At 40.1% G+C, this 21360-nt stretch overlaps 2 protein-coding genes across 5 annotated transcripts in view; one reads left to right on the top strand and one right to left on the bottom strand.

The window, feature by feature from the left end:
- The window catches only part of LOC128690837 (uncharacterized), a 480921-nt gene that overhangs the window by 172976 nt on the left and 286585 nt on the right, over window positions 1–21360 (top strand). The window lies entirely within an intron of this gene.
- Bet5 (blocked early in transport 5) overlaps window positions 1–21360 on the bottom strand; it is a 550922-nt gene that overhangs the window by 493892 nt on the left and 35670 nt on the right. The window lies entirely within an intron of this gene.

Here is a 21360-nt window from a genome sequence, read left to right as displayed (position 1 = left end):
TTATGGTCACGTGTTCTGTTGAGGTTGGCAAGGAGATGTTGGAGGGGAGGGTTAATATCAGAGTTAAGTGTTCTATGTATGTAATAGGTGCAATAATAAGTATGGATGTTTTGTATGGTGAGTAGGCTGAGTGTTTTGAATATTGGTGGAGTGTGTTGCCTGTAGTGAGAATTTGTTATCATTCTAACTGCAGCCTTTTGTTGGGTAATTAGTGGTCTGAGATGGTTAATTGTTGTTGAGCCCCATGCACAAATTCCATAGGTGAGATAGGGGTAAATAAGAGAGTGATAAAGGGCCAGGAGGGCTGACTGTGGAACATAGTACCGTATCTTCGATAGTATGCCTACAGTCTTGGAAATTTTCTTAGAAATTTGTTGTATATGTGTATGAAATTTGAGTCTATTATCAAGGTGGATTCCTAAGAATTTTCCCTCTTTTAGCTTTGTGATAGGTGATCCGTTTATCGTTATGTTAAGAGGTACATCTGTAGCTCTGTTACCAAACTGAATGAAGTAGGTTTTGTCAATGTTTAATGTAAGTTTGTTAGTCCTCATCCAGGTAGATATTTTCTGTAATTCGGTGTTTACAGTATTGGCTAGCGTGACTGGGCTCGGGTGAGAGAAGACGTATGTAGTGTCATCTGCAAAAAGTGTGGGTTTGAGTAATTGCGAAGCATTTGGTAGGTCATTTATGTATAGGAGAAAGAGAAGAGGGCCAAGGACACTTCCCTGTGGGACACCAACTGTAATTGGTTGTGCGGAAGAGCTTGCCCCATTTGCGTACACATATTGGCTTCTGTTGCTGAGGTATGACTTGAGGTAGTTGAGGGAGTGCCCTCTAATACCATAGTGTGACAATTTTACGTGGAGCAAGTCATAGTCAACTGTATCAAAACCTTTACGTAAGTCAATGAAGATCCCCAGTGGGACTTCTTTTTTCTCTATTGCAGTGTACATATGTTCTAGCATGTGTATAATAGCATCATTAGTATTTTTATTAGGCCTGAATCCAAATTGGCAGGGGTTGAGAATGTTTTGGGAGATGAGGTAGGAGTAGATTCGTTTATGAATTAATTTTTCGAAGATTTTTGAGAGAGGGTGTAAATTGGATATTGGCCTATAGTTATTCAACTCTGTTTGGTCTCCTCCTTTATGGATCGGGGTGACCCTTGCTATTTTGAGAACTGTAGGGAAGGTGAAGGATTCAATGGATTTGTTAAAGAGTGTTGCAATGATTGGTGATAGTACTTGTGACACTTTTTTGTATATAAAGGGTGGTAAGGTATTTAAATCTCCTGCCTTGTTTTTTAGTGCGTTGATAATAAGGGAGACTTCGTATGGGTTAGTCGGAGCTAGGAACAGTGTGTTCGGGTAGTTGCCAGTGAGGTAGTCATTTGGTGGGGATCTGAGCTTGGGATTTTATTGGCAAGGTTTTGTCCTATAGTGGAGAAGAAATCATTGAGTCTGTTTGCTGTTTCTGTTGGTGGGAGTTGGGGTTCATCTGATTTTGCTAATTTTATTTCGCTATTTCGTGATATCTTTTTTGTTCCCAGAATTTCTGATAGGGTCTTCCAGGTCTTTTTTATATCACCTCGTAAGTTGGATAATCTGTTCTCATAATACAATTTTTTTGCCCTTCTTATCAGGGTGGTTAGGATTGACGAGTAACGTTTTGTTTGGTCTCTGGTTATGTGACCCATTCTGTACTGTTTTTCATATCGGTGTTTTGTATTTATGGATTTGAGAATGCTGGGTGTTAGCCAGGGACTGTTCAGTCTCTTAGCTGTCATCTGTTTAGTTTTTTTTAGGGCAGTGCTTGTTATAGAGGTATTGGGTCTTTTTTAGAAAATTATTAAAACATTCGTCAATATCTGTATAGATTTCTAGCTCAGTGTGCCAGTCAATGTTTGTTACTGCTGTTGTGAAGTTATTAATGGCTGCCTCGTTGTGAAGTCTGAAGGTGACTTTAGTAGTGTCTTGGGGTATTTTACCAAGAGTTGTTATGAGGAAAGTAGGGTAGTGGTCTGTGGTATTATCTGTAATTATGCCTGATTTTAAAGGGGATATGGTGTTGGTCCAGATGTGGTCAAGTAGGGAAACACTAGTCTCCATAACTCTTGTAGGTTTTGTTACTGTTGGTAGCAACATGCAGTTACTCATTGTGTTTGTGAATTCAGTAACGTGTGGGTCCTGGTCTTGCAGGAGATTTATATTGAAGTCACCTGAGAGTAGTAAGTGATCTTTGTTCATGCGTGCATCAGTTATCATACTTCCTAGGTTTTGACTAAATTGGCTAATGTTTGATTGTGGAATTCTGTAGATGTTTATTACTGTGAGAGGTTTTTGTAGGTATTTGGATTTGAATTTAGCTATTATATATTCCCCATGTTCATCCCTTGTGCAAGTATTAGTGATGCATTCTAGTTGGTCTGAGTAGTATATAGCTGTGCCACCCCCTTGTTGGTCTGGCCTACAGTTGTGTATGGCTGTGTAACCAGGAATGGCATAGACATCTGTAGTATCTGGCTTTAGCCAGGTTTCAGTTAGTGTAATGATGGACATATTGGCATGCAAGGAATTTAGTAATGCTATGAGGTCATCGTAATGCTTGCTTAAAGATCTGATATTGTAGTTAAAGATAGTTATGTTGTTGTTGGCTCTGAGAAGTGCCTTTGATTGTTCTGCTGTGTAGTAATTACAGTAACTGTTTGATTCATTTAAGTCATTAAATAAGAGGTTGGTATCAGGATCAATGCTTGTAATCATAAGATTTGTAGTGAATCTATAGTTAGAATTAAGTATAAAACAAAGTAAATATTCTAAAGCTAAAAAAATAGCACCTGAATTATTTAACAAATGTAAAAAATAATGAGCTAAGGTAGTTTTTTAAAGCTAAAATAAAGGAGACAATATAAAAGGGACTAAAATAATTTGTGGTGAACAAATAAAGTGATGATCAAATAATGGAGCTTGGAAATATGATAGTAGGTAGTACTTTAAAGGTAATTCTTTAAAGTTAGAATTATAATATAAAATTATAATATAAAAGGGACTAATATAAGTTGTGGTGAACAATAAAGTGGTAATCAAATAAATGAGCTTTGGAATATAATGGCAAAATAGTGAACTTATTAACTTTAGCACCTGAGAATAGCACCTTGATTATTTTAACAATTGTGAATATATGAACTAAGGTAGTTATATAAAGCTAAAATAAAGGAAAAAAATATATAAGGGACTACAATTAAGTAATGGTAAACAAAGTTAAATGGACAGATAGTCACTATGAAATAATATTGGTTTAGGAGTAAGATCTGATTTGTAATATTAAATAAGTTGAGCAGTTTATTGCACAATAAAAAGTAAAAAAATGAGGTAGTTGGTACTACCTAGCAAAAGATAGTTTTGGTACTTGCAAAAAAGTAATTGGAATATACACTAATTGCACACACAATAAAAAGTGACTAAAAAAACAAGTAGTGGTAAACAAAATTAAATGGACAGGTAAGAACAATGAATAATATTAATTTGGAGTAAGATTTGACTTGTAACACAAAACTATGAGCAATTAATAGCAGTAAGAAAGAAGTAAAAAGTATTGGAGGTAGTTAGCATTAGCTAGTGATGAAAAAAATAATAATAATAATGCACAATATAATAGTAAGGTACACTATATGCACCACACGTATATATGTATTAAGGGCACTTATCTAATCTGTTACAGAAATGTCAGCTTTTCTAAGGAAGGTAGAGAAATCATGTTCGTTTGAGATGGTATATTGTTGTCCTGTTGATGTTTTCCTTACTAGTATTTTCCCATCTCGCGTGAAACACTGATGTATTTTGTTTGAAAGATATTTGACTGGGATGCCATTGTTCTACTAGCCCAAAAGCCAGCAGAGTAATTTGTGTGTCATTTACTAATGTACGTTTGAGCGTAAATTTTTTTTTAGAAGATAAGGAATCGTTGAAATCATCACTACCCCTCCTTATCTCCAAACCATCCCCCATCCCCATTCTTGTAGTCAACACAATCAAATCAAAGCAGGGAAACAGTCATGCATTCAAACCCATATGAGCTAGTCTTACAACTAGCAGACCAGTGATAGCTCAAGTCGAGCCTATTACCTGGGTTTATTACTATATGTATTACGATTTTTGCAAGTGTCATAAATTACCTGTTACAGTGTACTCATATAATTAAAATCCCATTGCATCTTAACATTTAACCTACTAAGTGGTATCAGTACATTCAGTGGTTGTTTTATACAGCATACACCCTGAACTTGTGTTTGTATACACAGTGGTCCTTGAGTTATGATGTCATTCCATTCCAGAAGACATATTGTATTTCATAACTATCATAACTCAAACCCCAAAATATGTGATCTTGTGTTGCTTCATTCCAAGACCCCAGAAGAGCAACTTTCACTGTACTTTACCTTTCTTGCTTGACCTTCAGAGAAATTACCTGTTGACTGCACACTTTAGGTGTATTGATGACTTAATAACACAAAAGATAGTGTAATTAATTAAATCAAAGATGCAGTTATGAAGGGTAAATAATCCTGAGTTGGTATGGGCAACAGTAAGCTGTAGTACAAACTCTGCTATTGGCTAAAATGCTACCATGCAGACATTCACTCCCATTGGTGACTGGCTGCCTATCCCCCCACCCCCACCCTGATCCCACAGATACTCCCATTGGCCCAGATACTGCCCAAGATACAAGCTACTGTATTGCTGGTTGGCCGAGGCCCACTCGCCCATCGTACTCATATCGTATCTCAAAATTTTCATCCTAGCTTCAAACTAAATTCCATTATGAGAGTAAATTGTAACTCAGATTTTTTTTCTTTTTTTTTTTAACAAGTCGGCCATCTCCCACCGAGGCAGGGTGACCCAAAAAGAATTGAAAATCCCCAAAAAGAAAATACTTTCATCATCATTCAACTCTTTTACCTCACTCACACATAATCACTGTTTTTGCAGAGGTGCTCAGAACACAACAGCTTAGAAGCATATACATATAAAGATACACAACATATCCCTCCAAACTGTCAATATCCCGAACCCCTCCTTTAGAGTGCAGGTATTGTACTTCCCATTTCCAGGACTCAAGTCCGGCTATATAAAAATAACTGGTTTCCCTGAATCCCTTCACTAAATATTGCCCTGCTCACACTCCAACAGATTGTCAGATCCCAAATACCATTCGTCTCCACTCCTATCGAACACGCTCACGCACACCTGCTGGAAGTCCAAGCCCCTCGCCCACAAAACCTCCCTTACCCCTTCCTTCCAACCTTTTCAAGGACGACCTCAAACCTGCATTCCTTTCCCTATAGATTTAAATGCTCTCCATGTCATTCTACTTTGATCCATTCTCTCTAAATGACCAAACTACCTCAACAACCCCTCTTCAGCCCTCTGACTAATACTTTTATTAACTCCACACCTTCTCCTAATTTCCACACTCCGAATTTTCTGCATAATATTTACAGCACATATTGCCCTTACACAGGACATCTCCACTGCCTCCAACCGCCTCCTCGCTGCTGCATTCACAACCCAAGCTTCACACCCATATAAGAGTGTTGGTACTACTATACTTTCATACATTCTCTTCTTTGCCTCCATAGATAATGTTTTTTGTCTCCACATACACCTCAACACACCACTCACCTTTTTTTCCTCATCAATTCTATGATTAACCTCATCCTTCATAAATCCATCCGTCGACACCTCAACTCCTAAGTTTTTTTTTTTTTTTTTTCAACAAGTCGGCCGTCTCCCACCGAGGCAGGGTGACCCAAAAAAGAAAGAAAATCCCCAAAAAGAAAATACTTTCATCATCATTCAACACTTTCACCACACTCACACATTATCACTGCTTTTGCAGAGGTGCCCAGAATACAACAGTTTAGAAGCATATACGTATAAAGATTCACAACATATCCCTCCAAACTGCCAATATCCCAAACCACTCCTTTAAAGTGCAGGCATTGTACTTCCCATTTCCAGGACTCAAGTCCGACTATATGAAAATAACCGGTTTCCCTGAATCCCTTCACTAAATATTACCCTGCTCACACTCCAACAGATCGTCAGGTCCCAAGTACCATTCGTCTCCATTCACTCCTATCTAACACGCTCACGCACGCTTGCTGGAAGTCCAAGCCCCTTACCCACAAAACCTCCTTTACCCCCTCTCTCCAACCCTTTCGAGGACGACCCCTACCCCTCCTTCCTTCCCCTATAGATTTATATGCTTTCCATGTCATTCTACTTTGATCCATTCTCTCTAAATGACCAAACCACCTCAACAACCCCTCTTCTGCCCTCTGACTAATACTTTTATTAACTCCACACCTTCTCCTAATTTCCACACTCCGAATTTTCTGCATAATATTTACACCACACATTGCCCTTAAACAGGACATCTCCACTGCCTCCAACCGTCTCCTCGCTGCTGCATTTACCACCCAAGCTTCACACCCATATAAGAGTGTTGGTACTACTATACTTTCATACATTCCCTTCTTTGCCTCCATAGATAACGTTTTTTGACTCCACATATACCTCAACGCACCACTCACCTTTTTTTCCCTCATCAATTCTATGATTAACCTCATCCTTCATAAATCCATCCGCCGACACGTCAACTCCCAAGTATCTGAAAACATTCACTTCTTCCATACTCCTCCTCCCCAATTTGATATCCAATTTTTCTTTATCTAAATCATTTGACACCCTCATCACCTTACTCTTTTCTATGTTCACTTTCAACTTTCTACCTTTACACACATTCCCAAACTCATCCACTAACCTTTGCAATTTTTCTTTAGAATCTCCCATAAGCACAGTATCTGAAAATATTCACTTCTTCCATACTCCTCCTCCCCAATTTGATATCCAATTTTTCTTTGTCTAAATCATTTGATACACTCATCACCTTACTCTTTTCTATGTTCACTTTCAATTTTCTACCTTTACACACATTCCCAAACTCGTCCACTAACCTTTGCAATTTTTCTTTAGAATCTCCCATAAGCACAGTATCATCAGCTAAAAGCAACTGTGTCAATTCCCATTTTGTATTTGATTCCCCATAATTTAATCCCACCCCTCTCCTGAACACCCTAGCATTTACTTTTACAACCCCATCTATAAATATATTAAACAACCATGGTGACATTACACCTCCCTGTCTAAGACCTACTTTTACCGGGAAGTAGTCTCCCTCTCTTCTACACACCCTAACCTGAGCCTCACTATCCTCATAAAAACTCTTTACAGCATTTAGTAACTTACCACCTATTCCATATACTTGCAACATCTGCCACATTGCTCCTCTATCCACTCTATCATATGCCTTTTCTAAATCCATAAATGCAGTAAAATCTTCCCTATCTTTATCTAAATACTGTTCACATATATGCTTCAATGTAAACACTTGATCTACACATCCCCTACCCACTCTAAAACTTCCTTGCTCATCCGCAATCCTATGTTCTGTCGTACCTCTAATTCTTTCAATTATAACCCTACCGTACACTTTTTCCTGGTATACTCAGTAAACTTATTCCTCTATAATTTTTACAATCTCTTTTGTCCTCCTTCCCTTTATGTAAAGGGACTATACATGCTCTCTGCCAATCTCTAGGTACCTTACCCTCTTTCATACATTTATTAAACAGGGGTTTCAAATAGAGTTAGAGCTAAAGAAGGAGTAGCAATAATGTTGAAGGATAAGTTATGGCAGGAAAAGAGGGACTATAAATGTATTAATTGAAGGAGTATGTGGAGTGAAATAAATGTTGGATGTGAAAAGTGGGTTATAGTAAGCATATATGCACCTGGAGAAGAGAGAAGTGTAGAGGAGAGAGAGATTTTGGGAAATGTTGAGTGAATGCGTGGGGAGTTTTGAACCAAGTGTGACAGTAATGGTGGTTGGGGATTTCAATGCTAAAGTGGGCAAAAATGTTGTGGAGGGAGTAGTAGGTAAATTTGGGGTACCAGGGGTAAATGAAAATGGGGAGCCTTTAATTGAGCTATGTGTAGAAAGAAATTTAGTAATAAGTAATACATATTTTATGAAAAAGTGGATAAATAAATATACAAGGTATGATATAGCACATAATGAAAGTAGTTTGTTAGATTATGTATTGGTGGATAAAAGGTTGATGGATAGGCTCCAGGATGTACATGTTTATAGAGGGGCAACTGACATATTGGAACATTATTTAGTTGTAGCTACAGTTAGAGTAAGAGATAGATGGGAAAATTGAAACAACAAGTAAGAAGAAGGTGAGAGTGTATAAACTAAGGGAGGAGGAAGTTTGGGTTAGATATAAGTAACTAATGGCAGAAAGGTGGACTGATGCAAGTATGAGCAGTGGGGGGTTGAAGAGGGTTGGAATATATTTAAAAATGCAGTATTAGAATGTGGGGCAGAAGTTTGTGGTTATAGGAGGGTGGGTGCAGGAGGAAAGAGGAGTGATTGGTGGAATGATGAAGTAAAGGTTGCGATAAAAGAGAAAAAGTTAGCTTATGAGAGGTTTTTACAAAGCAGAAGTGTTATAAGAAGAGTAGAGTATATGGAGAGTAAAAGAAAGGTGAAGAGAGTGGTGAGAGAGTGCAAAAGGAGAGCAGATGATAGAGTGGGAGAGGCACTGTCAAGAAATTTTAATGAAAATAAGAAAAAATTTTGTAGTGAGTTAAACAAGTTAAGAAAGCCTAGGGAACAAATGGATTTGTCAGTTAAAAACAGAGTAGGGGAGTTAGTAGATGGGGAGAGGGAGGTTTTGGGTAGATGACGAGAATATTTTGAGGAACTTTTAAATATCGACGAAGAAAGGGAGGCGGTAATTTCATGCACTGGACAGGGAGGTATACCATCTTTTAAGAGTGAAGAACAGGATGTGAGTGTGGGGGAGGTGCGTGAGGCATTACGTGGAATGAAAGGGGTTAAAGCAGCTGGAACTGACGGGATCATGACAGAAATGTTAAAAGCAGGGGGGGATATAGTGTTGGAGTGGTTGGTATTTTTGTTTAATAAATGTATGAAATGGGGGAAGGTACCTAGAGATTGGCAGAGAGCATGTATAGTCCCTTTATATAAAGGGAAGGGGGACAAAAGATATTGTAAAAATTATAGAGGAATAAGTTTACTTAGTATACCAGGGAAAGTGTACGGTAGGTTTATAATTGAAAGAATTAGAGGTAAGACAGAACGTAGGATTGCGGATGAGCAAGGAGGTTTTAGAGTAGGTAGGGGATGTATAGATCAAGTGTTTACATTGAAGCATATATGTGAACAGTATTTAGATGAAGGTAGGGAAGTTTTTATTGCATTTATGGATTTAGAAAAGGCATGTGATAGAGTGGATAGAGGAGCAATGTGGCAGATGTTGCAAGTATATGGAGTAGGTGGTAAGTTACTAAATGCTATAAAGAGTTTTTATGAGGATAGTGAGGCTCAGGTTAGGGTGTGTAGAAGAGAGGGAGACTACTTCCCGGTAAAAGTAGGTCTTATTCAGGGATGTGTAATGTCACCATGGTTGTTTAATATATTTATAGATGGGGTTGTAAAAGAAGTAAATGCTAGGGTGTTTGGGAGAGGGGTGGGATTAAATTATGAGGAATCAAATACAAAATCGGAATTAACACAATTGCGTTTTGCTGATGATACTGTGCTTATGGGAGATTCTAAAGAAAAATTGCACAGGTTAGTGGACAAGTTTGGGAATGTGTGTAAAGGTAGAAAGTTGAAAGTGAACGTAGAAAAGAGTAAGGTGATTAGGGAATCAAATTATTTAGATAAAGAAAAATTGGATATCAAATTGGGGAGGAGGAGTATGGAAGAAGTGAATGTTTTCAGATACTTGGGAGTAGATGTGTCGGTGGATGGATTTATGAAGGATGAGGTTAATCATAGAATTGATGAGGGAAAAAAGGTGAGTGGTGCATTGAGGTATATGTGGAGACAAAAAACATTGTCAATGGAGGCAAAGAAGGGAATGTATGAAAGTATAGTAGTACCAACACTCTCCTATGCGTGTGAAGCTTGGGTTGTGAATGCAGCAGTGAGGAGGCGGTTGGAGGCAGTGGAGATGTCCTGTGTAAGGGCAATGTGTGGTGTAAATATTATGCAGAAAATTTGGAGTGTGGAAATTAGGAGAAGGTGTGGAGTTAATAAAAGTATTAGTCAGAGGGCTGAAGAGGGGTTGTTGAGGTGGGAGACGGCTGACTTGTTAAAAAAAAAAAAAACACTCCAACACTATATCCCCCCCTGCTTTTAACATTTCTGTCATGATCCCGTCAGTTCCACGTGCTTTATCCCCTTTCATTCTACGTATATATATATATATTTTTTTTTTTCAAGTCGGCCGTCTCCCACCGAATTGATAATAATTGTAAAGTATCACTGGATCTTTCAATTGTTTTTATTTTCAATAAAAAGCTTGCTTTATTATTGGGAGTTGATGAATAAATTTTATTTCAGTAATTGGTTGAAAAGCTTTGGCTATGTAAATAACGACTTCAAGCAGGGTTTCTTCATACAGTACGATCAGAATTTCTGTTATATTACCATCTGTGTTTCAGATTTTATTTTTCCTCATTTGTTTTGCTTATTCAGTGGTTATTTCCATTTGCTATTGTTATTTAAAGTCCTGCAGTTTTTGACAAATATTTTATGATCACTAAGCAGAGCAAAAGCTACATTCATTTACTATTTCAGTTTCATATACTTTTTCTTGAAGGGAATTTTATAGTGCTGCTGTACATTGATGGTTAAAAGTTTGTGACCGACATTGCCAAAGTTTTCCCAGGTGTATTAGTGTTTTTGTTGTTTCATTGTGATTATATCATAGTTTTCAGAAATTTTTTTTTTTTTTTTTTATTATCACACTGGCCGATTCCCACCAAGGCCCGAAAAAGAAAAACTTTCACCATCATTCACTCCATCACTGTCTTGCCAGAAGGGTGCTTTACACTACAGTTTTTAAACTGCAACATTAACACCCCTCCTTTAGAAATTACCAATAGATATTTTTTCATTATTTTCAACCTGCTCTTTTATAGTTCTACTTAATTTTATAAGGATACAATACATTAATAAATAACTTTTCTACAGGCATGTGTTGGAACGCATGACGGGATTGAAGTTGCGACTTCGTAAAATGCGTTCTGTCTTCAAAAAATTCTTGGACTTCGAAAAGGCACATGGGAGTCTTCAAAGTGTAGAGGCAGTTAGAAAAAGAGTTGAGGAATTTGTGGCCTCATCACTTGATTAAGATACAGGAGGGCCCCGCTTTACGGCATTTCCCTTTACGGCATTCTGCTAATACGGTCATTTCAAATTATGACCAAAACTCTCTATACGGCTCCCCCCACCTGACTTTCTAATACGGTCACCGCGCCCCACCCGGTTTGTTTACATTCTCTGTGAGATCCGTAAGCACGAAGTCTCTCCATTATGTCTGGAAACTCCAAAACTTGAAGTGTTTTTAAAAGTTATTTCATATTTTATATATACAGTGGACCCCCTCATAACGATTACCTCCGAATGCGACCAATTATGTAAGTGTATTTATGTAAGTGCATTTGCACGTGTATGTTTGGGGGTCTGAAATGGACTAATCTACTTCACAATATTTCTTATGGGAACAAATTCGGTCAGTACTGGCACCTGAACATACTTCTGGAGTGAAAAAATATCGTTAACCGGGGGTCCACTGTACTCTGATAATTATACTTATGTATACCTGTACTTAAATAAACTTACATACTGTGCTGGCATGCAGGTACACATTAAAATCAGTAAGTGTTTTATGTCTCCAGACGTCATATTAGTAATGATAATAATAATCATCGATTTAAATGTCGTATATTACGTTAATATACACATTTTCATTAATCCATCTATGATATTTTTTTCAAAATTATATAATAAATACGATGCATAACATATAAATATGATAAATACACCCCACAGTAGAATAAATAAGCATAAATATGAGATGTGGTAGCGGACGACTTGCACAAGTGACACCATATTAGAAATAATAATAATAACAATCACCGAGTCTCATTAAATGTCGTATATTACACATTTTCATTAATCCATCCATGATATTTTTTCAAAATTATATAATAAACATGATACATAACATATAAAAATGATAAATACACCCCACAATAGAATAAATAAACATAAATATGAGATGTGGTAGCCAGATAACTTGTACAAGTGATGCCAAGAATAGCATTTTCTCTAATCTAACATAAGAGAATGTGTTACTGGGGGTAACTGTAGAAAATTATTCCTTTCGTATATATGTAAGTAAGTTTATTCAGGTATACACAAATACAGTTACATAGATTATCATACATAGCAGCATATGTGTAGAGAACCTAGGATAACCCAAAAATGTCAGAGTTACTTATTTTCATTGCCTTCACTCAGAGTGTCATTTCTTCTCAAAATGATGTTACATGAGAATGGCAGTGTTCTTCTTTATTTATTCTACCGTATCAATGTAGAGACAACCTGTACACAATGTAACTTGTACACAAACCAGACGTGTACACTTTGTTTGTTTACAAAACTTACCTTTGCCTGGTTTGTTTACATAACTCTGCGCCTGTCCTCTCTCATGCACTCATTCTTTCTCTCTCTCATTTATTCGTTTTATCTCATTTACTTACTCCTGACCCTACATTAAGACTACAAATATTTTAAGGTAAGTAATGAGTGAACTGTATATATATTTTATTGCTCTGGGATGCTTAAATATCATAAAATAGTATGTGTGGGTGGGTTGGCCTGGTATGGTAGCCTGGCTGACTACCATACCACACTTGATTTCTTACAATAAATACTACTTGTCTCACCCTAGATTAAGACTATAAATATTTTAAGGTAAGTAATGAGTGCACTATGTGTGTATTGTACTTTTTTATTGTTTTTTGATGCCTAGTTCTATTGCTAACTTAATATACGTTAGTGTAAACTTGTTATATAGTATTTGTATGCATTTACAAGTGGAAAAAAAGGGTGTTCCACTTTACGGCGGTAGCCTGGAACCTAATCTGCCGTATAAGTGGGGCCCTACTGTACTTAATATATAGGATATTCTTCTCTAATGAGTGTATATTTATTGCCCAAGAAAAAATAAAAGGAAGCCTTTAGTACATTTGGAATATTGCATGAAGTTGTTAAGCTGTTATTATGTAAATGACAGAGCTTATTCAACTTTGGACTTTCCACACTTATATAACCAGAGATTTCTTAAAGAATATTTTTACTTTTACCCCAACAGCTGTCACCTGCCAGGGCAGGGTGAACCAATAAAGACAACATAGTCACCATTATTTGTTCACTCATCTTTCCAGATGTGTGCTGACATCATAATTCAGATTACCCTGTGACTGCATATCCCCACCCCTTCTTCAGGGTACCAACACCACCTTTCCCACCAGTTAGCCAGACTCAAGTCTGGCTAACTAGTTTCTCTGGATCCCTTCATAAAAGTTACCTTTCTCACACCAACAGCATTTCCATTTGAAACCATGCCTTTCCGAACTTTTCTTTCTTTATTTTTAGATCCAGCAGCTTGTTTGAGCCTGTTAGATAGGAGTAAATGGAGTCAAGTGGGTTTTAATGGATGTACTGTTGAAATGTGAACAAGGCACCTTTTATGAAGAGATTCAGGGAAACTGGTTAGTTAACCTTAGAATTGTGGAGGTGGGAAGGGCAGTGCCTGCACTCTTAAGGAAGGGTGGGGAAATTAAAGTTGGAGGGTAATCTGAACTGTAATGTCAGACCACTTCTGGAAAGGCAACAGGTGGATGAATGATGGTAAATGTGTTTTCTTCTTTGGGTCACCCTGTCTTATATAAAAAATAATTGTGATATTGTTATCTAAGTTAATTTTTAATAGGCATTTTTTCCTGTGAAAATTTTTATGATAATTATGTATTGGTGGAATAAGTAATGAACTTCAAAGTTTAAATAAAGAACATTTGTTTGCCATGACAGATGTATAATATACTGATAGCATTGTATATTTTTCTAGCTATGTTGCTAAGCATGTGTTCCTTGTGGCTGATACCACTTTGGTGCTGAATTTTTATAGCTGGACTACTTAAAAAGTATTGTGTGCAAATTTTGTATTGTTAAATTTGGAAGGAGGGGGAAAATTTGTGTATTGCAACCATGGACAGGCAGAAATTAAATATGATTAGAATTTATATAAATGCCCTTCAAACAGAGTTTTACAACTTTAATCTCGTTAAGGAATCTTGAGTTTAAAACTCGTCATTCAGCAACAAGATTGTAAACACATTAAAAATAAAAAAAGATACTTTTCTGGTGTATCTTCCCAAGACCAAGTACTGTTAATACAGTACAACTGCAATTATAAATAACGTATTTTAATGTAAACTAACACAGATAGACCACTTAAAACTTAGTGAATTGCATCCCTGTTTATGGTGACACTTTATTTTTTAAACTGTGATCACATTAAACAATATTTAGAAAAATTCTGAAACCTCATTGAGAAAGGTTATTTAATTTATTATTGATGTGTTTCATTTTTATGTACATATAATTTTTTTTGAAGTCTTATTCTGCTGCCCATGAAAAGATTTTTTTTTTTGTAACATTTCTTGACCATGTTACTTTATGAATTAATATAAAATAATTTGTACCCATAAATAGTTTTTTATTTATAAAGATTTTTTTTTCCCCATCTACGAAGGCAAGGTTGACCCAAAGAAGGAAAACATTCACTATCATTCAATCACTGTCTTGCTAGAAGTGTGCCAACATCACAATTTAGATTACCCTCTGAATGCAATATTCTCACTCCTCCATAGTACAGGCACTGCCCTCTCCTCTTCAAGGGGGGCTCCTTGTTGTGGTGAAGAGGCTCTTGGTCTGAGGAATCAGACCTGTCGGTCTCCTTCCTCAGACCGAACCTAATTACCCCCCAATCCCCCCCCTCCCTATCCAATCCTCCCCTTTTTCCTTTCCCCCTCCTCCTCCCCACCCCTCCCTTTTGCCCTTCCTCTTTTTGGCCTTTGGGATTTCTCCCACAGGCACGCTAGTTCCTAGGTAGGGGAAAGGATACCGGGGTCCATCCCATTCCGTTGAGGTTCTTAGCGGTAGCGTAGTTTGCTGTGGAATCTGGATCGCCTGGGGATATCCCGATCCCTCTCCGGTATCCCGGAGTAGCTTTGGGTGTCTTTCGGGCGACGGGTGTATCTCTGAAAGCCACCTTTCGGATTCCGGGGGTGGTGGCCGAAGGAGGTATGCTTTGTGGCGGATATCCGGCCGCCCTCTCTCTTGTCCACCGAGGTAGCTTGGCAGATGTGAGGTTGCTATCCCGGATTGCTGGTTTACTGGCATGAAGGGTAGGGTATGGCACGGGTTCCATGCTGCATCTGCGCTACTAGCGGTGTTGAGGTCCTCTTGGGCGCGGAGGGAGATTTCCGGCCCTTTCATTCCTCCTGGGAACTATTCCTCCCCGCTCCCCCCTTTTTTTATTCTTTTTTTTATTTTATTTTATTTCTTTTTTTTTCTTAAAAACAAAAAGCAAAGGAGTAACCTAACCATGGAGAACCCAATCCATGAACCCACTACCCCCGGGCCCCTTCTTAGTACCGCACCCCATTCTGACCCTGCCTTGTTTTTAGACCACTCTTCGGACACTCCTGATGCCCCTGTACCTCTTGCTGGTGCTGTTTCCTCACCCGCTTCAGGTACCGGGGCTTCGACTGACTCCTTTGACTTGTCTGACCTCCGCTCTCCTTTGACTATGCTTCCAGCCTCTCCCTCTACGGTATGGCAATTTTCGAATCGCCAGCCCATTTCACGCCAGACCAACTCTGGTCCTACTCCTAAACGCCAACATCAATCTCCTGATGATGCTCCTTCGTTACCTTCCCATTCTACTCGGAAAAGACCGACACGTCATGCACTCCCTCTCTACGCTCAGTTCTGGACCACACAATGGACTAAATTCTTTACTTTAAGGCCAACTTCTTCTGCCTATCTTTCTGACCATAGTATTGGCAAAGCGCTCCTGCGTCTTGTTGGTAGCGATATTTCATTTCATGCTCTCAAGAGCGGTACGCGCATCGTCACTGTTCAGAATGCTACCCAAGCTCATGATCTTTCTCTCCTTTCGAATATCGATACTACTCCTATCACTATTGAAAAACATCTTTCAATTCTTGTAGTGGTACTGTCATTCTGCCCCATACCATAGTCCAACAGAATTTCCAGTCATGTGGCAATGACATTCTTGAACAGCTGGAACTCCAGGATCTCCCAATCCTCAAAGTAGACACTTGTGTCCTTCCTGCCCGTGGGCGGAGACGTTACCCTTGCAATGTGGCTCGTTTAACTTTTGACAGCCAAGAACTCCCGTCCTCTGTATATGTCGCGGGACATTGGTTACAAGTTCGAAAGGTGATACCTACACCGCAGCAGTGTAGAAATTGCTGACGTTTTGGTCACCCAACGAAATATTGCAGATCTATAGCTGAATGCCCAGTCTGTGGTGCCGACGACCATTCTAATACATCTTGCAGTCAACCTCCATCTTGCCTTAATTGTAATGAAGCTCACTCTTCGTACTCCCACCGTTGCCAGGTCTACTTAAATGAACGTGAAATTCGTTGCCTCAAAGAGGCAGAAGGTCTCCCTTATGCTATGGCAGTTACTCATCTCCGCCTCCAAGGGAGACTACCCCGTGTTTCTTATTCTCGTGTTTCAAAACATCCCCCCACTTCTGGGGTCCTCTGTTGTTACCCCTCCCATAGCCACTCCGGCATCTAATCCTTTTGCTGTCCTTGGCTCTGACGTCCTGACTACAACTCAGTTTGTTCTCACATCTTCGCGTCCTTCCTCACAAGCCCCAGAATCGACAAGACCTTGTACAACACCTTATACCAATCGCCCCTCTACTTCTCAGAAGTTCAAAAAATCCACATTGCTCAAATCTTCTTTGCCCCTTCCTTCCCTTCTTCCACCTCCACACTTTGCCTTTCCAGTCTCTGTACCTAGTTCTTCCCCTCTCTCTGGCTCTATTACAAGTGTGGAGATTCACCCTCCTCCTCGTACTATGCCTTCCACCCCCGTCCCCTCCCAAGTTTCTTCCTCTTCTGCCACCTCCCAGGTTTCTGCCTCTTCTGTCCCCCCCCACACTTCATCTCCAGTCCCTTACACTCTTTCATCCCCCTCTACTTTGGTACAGTCCATTACTGTCCCAATCTTTACTCACCCTCCCCCTTCTACCTCCAATATGGTCTCCCATACATCTTTGAATTCAGAAACACTTGAAGCCATTTCAGAATATATTGCAGAGACTAAAGCTTCAATGGACACTGATTCACTTCCTGTTCCTTCTCTTCCCTCTCCTCCATCTTCACAACCCCTTTCTTCGCAACGCTCTGTTCCTTCGCTGCTTGAACGTCTTCCAATCCCACCACGTTGACTTTTCTAACCCCTCTAGTCCGTAGGTGCCTTTCCCTACGGATTCCTGGTATTTTCTTCATCGTCAATCATGGCCTATTTACAGTGGAATATCCGCGGCCTCGGGTAATCGGGGTGAGCTTCAGGTGTTGCTTTCCAGGTTTTCCCCTGTTGGTGCTTGCTTACAAGAACCAAAATTACACTCAGCTGTTTTCCAACCTATCTCAGGCTATAATTTATTGTATTCTTCGGATCCTTTCTCAGATGGGACCTTTAATGAAAGTGCCCCTTCTTCTACGCAATGATATTCCATACTGTCAACTATTTGTCCATACTTCGCTGCATTACACTGCAGCCCGTATCCACTTGAATAAGTGGTTTACAATATGTTCTTTATATCTCTCTCCTTCTCGAGCATTTTCTATCCCAGACTTTGCCTTTCTTGTTTCATCCTTACCACCACCACTTCTGTTACTTGGTGATTTTAACGCCCACCATTTCCTCTGGGGGTGGGTCTCATTGTGACTCACATGGCATCCAGTTGGATGCCACGTGAGTCACAATGTTTTAAATACGGGCACTCCATGTTTTAAATACGGGCACTCCAACCCATTTTGATCCTCGTACTCATACTCTCTCTTGCATTGATCTATCAGTCTGCTCTTCATCCACTGCACTAGACTTCACCTGGTCGGTTCTACTGGACTTACATGACAGCGATCATTTTCCAATCATTCTTATTACTTCTCCTTCATATTCACCACCTTTCCGTAGCCCTCGCTGGCAATTTGGTCCGGCAAATTGGGACCTTTACTCGCAGCTCACTGCTTTTAGTGAGGTTCCTTCTTCATCCTCCATTGATGAGCTCCTACCCCTCTTCTCTTTTCGAATTCAGTTTATACCGCAGCTTCTCATTCTATACCCCAAACCTCAGGCAAGCATTCTCAGAAGTGCGTGCCTTGGTGGGCTCCTGCTTGTGCTCGTGCAGTACGGTTGAAACGCGCTGCATGGGGCAGGTACTAATACAATAGAACCAATGAGAGACTTCTTGATTTTAAGCAGAAGCGTGCGATCGCTTGCCATGTCATCCGTGATGCTAAACGCACTTGCTGGCGAGACTGTGTTTCCACCATCACCTCTGCTTCCTCTATGAGTGCAGTCTGGAAAAAAGTGAGGAAATTGAGTGGTAAATACTCTCCTGACCCGGCTCCTGTTCTACGGGTCACCGGTATTGATGTAGTAAACCCTCTTGACGTTGCCATTGAAATTGTCACTCATCTGGTCCGTATTTCCCGGGGGCTCCATCTATGCCCCTCGTTTCTTTCCTCAAAGTCTGCTAGAGAGTTAGTACCCTTGGACTTTTCTTCTCTCAGAGAAGAACAGTATAATGTGCCTTTTACACTTCAGGAACTGGAGGCAACACTCTCAGCTTGCCGATCATCGGCAGCTGGACCTGACGACATTCATATTCGTATGTTACAACATTTACATCAGTCAGCCCCTGTAGTCCTCTTACACCTCTTCAATCTTATTTGGGCACAAGGAGTTCTTCCCCAGTTGTGGAAATCTGCCATTGTTCTCCCTTTCCGCAAGCCGGGTACTACAGGACATGATGCCTCCCACTATCGTCCCATCGCTCTTACTAGTGCAGTTTGCAAAGTGATGGAACGTCTGGTAAATCGCCGTTTAATGTATTTAGAGACACACAACAGTCTCTCCGCTAGTCAATATGGCTTTCGTAAGGGCCGTTCTACCATAGACCCCTTACTACGCTTGGATACACGTATGTTCGTAATGCCTTTGCAAATAATCACTCAGTTATTGCCATATTTTTTGACCTTGAGAAGGCATATGACACAACTTGGAGGTATAATATTTTGGCCCAAGCCCATTCCTTAGGCCTCCGAGGCAATCTACCATCCTTCCTTAAGAACTTTTTAACTGACAGACACTTCCGTGTTCGAGTCAATAATGTGCCTTCCCCGGACTTCATCCAAGCTGAAGGAGTCCCTCAGGGATGTGTTCTGAGCACAACACTTTTTCTCCTTGCTATAAATGATTTGGCCTCTGTTCTTCCACCCAATATTTGGTCATCACTCTATGTTGATGACTTCGCTATTGCTTGTGCAGGCGCTGACTGTCATCTCATTGCAGTTTCTCTCCAGCATGCGGTCGACCGTGTTTCCACTTGGGCCACCACGCATGGGTTTAAATTTTCCAGTACCAAAACTCACCAAATTACTTTCACTAGACGCTCTGTCATCTCCGATCATCCTTTGTATCTCTATGGCTCTCGTATCCCCGAACGTGATACAGTCAGGTTTCTAGGCCTTCTCGCTGTATAGCCCTTGTGGCTTAGCGCTTCTTTTTGATTATAATAATAATAATCTAGGCCTTCTCTTTGACCATAGGTTATGCTGGAAGCCTCACATTACCTTTCTGAAGGCAACTTGTCACATCCGGCTAAACCTTCTTAAAACCCTTGCTTATCTTTCCTGGGGAGCTGATCGTTGAACTCTGCTTCGCCTACATTCAGCCCTCATTTTATCGAAACTCGATTATTGTGACCAGATTTATTCAGCGGCCTCTCCTGCTACTGTCTCTAGCCTTAACCCCATCCATCACCAAGGATTACGTTTATGCCTTGGTGCTTTTTGCTCTTTCCCTGTTGAGAGCCTCTATGCAGAAGCGAATGTTCCATCCTTGTCTGATCGCCGTGATGCCCATTGCCTTCGCTACTATGTACGCTCTCACGATCTCCACAATCCTTCCATTTATAGAATGGTCACCAATATTAGTAGACATTCTTTGTCTGTTTGCCGCCCCTGTTTGCTCCGTCCCTTTTCTCTTCGCCTACATTCGCTCGTCTTCCCTTCAGTTACCACCTTTATATGTTCATGTAGCATCTCACTTTTCCCTACCCCCCTGGGAAGTTCCAGCTGTTCGGGTCTGTTCTTTCTCACTCCCTTGCTCGAAAGCCCAACTGCCTACGGTGGCTTTCCGCTCTCTTTTTCTTGATCACTTCCACTCTCATTCTCATGCCATCGCTGTGTACACAGATGGCTCTGAGTCTTCAGACGGTGTTGGATTCGCAGCAGTGTTTCCGGACAGCGTCGTGCGAGGGCATTTACTATCTTCGGCTAGCATTTTTACTACTGAATTGTTTGCCATTCTTGCAGCACTTATTCGTATCGCATCTATGCCTGTGTCGTCATTTGTGGTAGTCTCAGACTCCCTTAGTGCTCTACAGGCTGTACGAAAATTTGATACATCTCACCCCCTAGTTCTCCGTATCCAACTTTGGCTATGCCGTATCTCTACCAAGCATAAAGATATTGTTTTTTGTTGGGTCCCTGGTCATGTCGACGTACAGGGCAATGAAGAGGCAGACACTGCTGCGCGGTCAGCAGTACATGACCTACCAATTTCCTATAGAGGTGTTCCATTTCTGGACTATTTTGCTGCAATAGCTACCCACCTTCACACCCGTTGGCAACAACGTTGGTCAACTCTGCTCGGTAGCAAACTTCATTCTATTAAACCGAGCATAGGTTGGGAGACCACTCTCTCCCGCCTTCGCATTGGCCACACTCGTCTTACTCATGGGTATCTCATGGAGAGGCACCCTGTTCCTCTCTGTGAGCAGTGTCCAGTTCCAGTATCGATTAGCCACATTCTGTTAGACTGCCCTCTCTATCAACGAGCACGCAGAATTTACCTCCAACATCGTCTTCGTTCTACTACTCTCTCTCTACCTTCCCTTCTTGCTGATGGACCCTCCTTTAATCCTGACTCTCTCATTGACTTCTTGACAACGACTGATTTACTCCACAAACTCTGATGATGATACCTTTCTCACTCCCCTCAGCC

This window comes from Cherax quadricarinatus, chromosome 1, assembly GCF_038502225.1.
Source record: "Cherax quadricarinatus isolate ZL_2023a chromosome 1, ASM3850222v1, whole genome shotgun sequence".
Taxonomy (NCBI): domain Eukaryota; kingdom Metazoa; phylum Arthropoda; class Malacostraca; order Decapoda; family Parastacidae; genus Cherax; species Cherax quadricarinatus.
Note: the sequence above shows the minus strand (reverse complement) of the source record. Positions and strands in the feature narration are given on the sequence as shown.